Source organism: Mchenga conophoros, linkage group LG4 (genome assembly GCF_057382185.1).
Source record: "Mchenga conophoros isolate Kocher_MC1m ecotype Shallow Benthic linkage group LG4, M_conophoros_male_GT1.1, whole genome shotgun sequence".
NCBI lineage: Eukaryota > Metazoa > Chordata > Actinopteri > Cichliformes > Cichlidae > Mchenga > Mchenga conophoros.
In genome coordinates, this window is record NC_140529.1 from 40,268,449 (window position 1) to 40,270,948 (window position 2,500).

Genomic DNA, 2,500 nt, shown 5'->3' on the forward strand with positions numbered 1-2,500 from the left:
CTATCTGCCGGTGGTACATACCGTGCAGGGGCCTGTCCTTCCATGATGGTTCCTCGTCTCCCTCCTCTTTCTTGGGTTTCTGCTGCCTGAGGTATTCACTGAGCACTCGGTCAGTTGGGGCCATCTTCCCAATGTATTCTTGGATGTTCGTTGTCTCATCCTGGACTGTGGTGCTGACACTCACCAGTCCCCGGCCCCCTTCCTTCCGCTTAGCGTACAGCCTCAGGGTGCTGGATTTGGGGTGAAACCCTCCATGCATGGTAAGGAGCTTTCTTGTCTTTATGTCAGTGGCTTCTATCTCCTCCTTTGGCCAGCCTATTACCCCAGCAGGGTACCTGATCACGGGCAGGGCGTACGTGTTGATGGCCCGGATCTTGTTCTTACCGTTCAGCTGACTCCTCAGGACTTGCCTGACCCTCTGCAGGTACTTGATGGTTGCAGCTTTTCTAGCGGCCTCTTCATGGTTCCCATTTGCCTGCGGGATCCCCAGGTACTTGTAACTGTCCTCTATGTCTGTAATGTTGCCTTCTGGTAGTTCAATCCCCTCAGTTCTGACTACCTTCCCTCTCTTTGTTACCATCCGACTACACTTCTCCAGTCCGAACGACATTCCAATGTCATTGCTGTATAGCCTGGTAGTGTGGATCAGTGAATCGATGTCTCGTTCACTCTTGGCATACAGCTTGATGTCATCCATGTACAGGAGGTGGCTGACAACTGTATGTGTATATATTATATATATATATATATATAATGTTCTTCCTCTACAGCCCCCCCCCCCCCCCCAATTTTTTTGCACATGTCGAGGAGCGTGTCAGGCTACATTTCACTGTGTGTTATACTTGTATAACTATGCATGTGACAAATAAAGAACCTTGAACCTTGAAAAAAAAAAGAAAAGTGTCAGGACTTCTTTATGTTTCCTTGAAAAAGTTTCATCCGAGAAGCTTCTTCAGTTCTAAGAGCAACAGGTGGAGAGTCCCCAAGAGGGTCATGGGCCCACTGTTGAACCTAATCACATGAGCCAAGGTGTGGAAAGAGGTGTGGGTCACAATCAGCCAAAGTTTCAGGTGAACCTGTTGCTGCCCCACCCTATCATGTGACTTACTGAGGTGAAATCAGGCTGATTGTCAGGATGCAGGAGGACAACTACATCATGACCATAACCGCCATCATATCCTGTAGCCAAGTAATGTTGAACCAAGTCGGCTCAACCTTGTTCCCAGATGCGCACTGTGGTGAGTTCGCACGGCGCTTTGGTCACCTTGAAGCACAAAAAGAGAATTTGGAGCTGCTTCGCGCCTCGTTGACATGGAAACTGCACCCGTGCAGCTGCAGTGTGACGGGGCGCTCGGTTTGTTCGCCCCATTCCTGAAGCCGCAGCGCCGTCTACATGCGGCTCGAACCTGGTGCCTGTTTGGTAGCACATATCTGTGAGAAGCTGAACACAGGAGTCGTCTCACAGATGAACACCTGCGGTCCATCCTGACCATCTGCACGACGCACGAGCTCACACCAAACCAACGAACTTGTTGCCAAAGCAGAAGAAAACTCAGTGTTTTCATTTGTTGTTATTTTAACTTCTGCTGAAAAGGACACAAATTGTATTTAGTTGTTCTTTGCAGCACATTCATGTTTCTAACTTCTCTAATTTTGACTGGACCAAAATCTTAAAAAGTTTCAGTTTATTTATTCTGGAAAAATATTCGTCTGTTTTTACTCGTATTTATCTTCAAAAACATTTCATTTTAGTACGTTTAGTATGTCCCGCGACCCAAAGTGTCTGAATCACATCATTTAAACTCTGAGCTGGTTTTCAGGTGCGAGCGTGACGCCACTCACCATCTTCTCAAAGTTGACGAGTTCACCGTGAAACGTTTTGCAGCTCTCGTGAAGAAACGTCAAGTCTGGCAGGAAAAAACGAGACGTCAGCCGGCGATGAGTCGAGGACACAAACACACAGAATCAGTGATGCGCACAACGATCAAACGAACTGCAGTCAGTGAGACGTGTTTTTAAAGCAACATATTAACAAAGGAGAGAAAAACAAAACAAATAACATAAAACGGAAGATACAAAAATGAAAGAACAAACGACCAAAACAAAGAAACCGGGACAGCGATCGATCACGTGTTAATGTGCAGCGCTGTCATCACCACAGGGGGGCGCCGAGGGAAAAGTATCAGCTGTAATCCCAGATTCCTGATTTTAACTCTTCACTTCCATCTCTATGGTTCTGTTACCATGGAGACAGAGAGCTAAAGGCAGCACACACACAGGTTCAGACACTTCAAAGAGTCCTCTTCTTCGTTGGTTCTGAGAAAAACTGGAGCGAGGTTCCTCGCTCCAGTTTTTCTGTCTTTCATCTCGTTTAACTTTTTTACTTCTTAAAACACACACACACACACACACACACACACACACACACACACACACACACACACACACACACAGTGAGAGGCATGCTGTGTGTGTGTGTGTGTGTGTGTGTGTGGCAGGT

The 2,500-nt window shown here is 46.9% G+C and overlaps 1 pseudogene; it reads right to left on the minus strand.

The window, feature by feature from the left end:
- LOC146576883 (rap guanine nucleotide exchange factor-like 1) overlaps positions 1 to 2,500 on the minus strand; it is a 14,619-nt pseudogene that overhangs the window by 3,624 nt on the left and 8,495 nt on the right.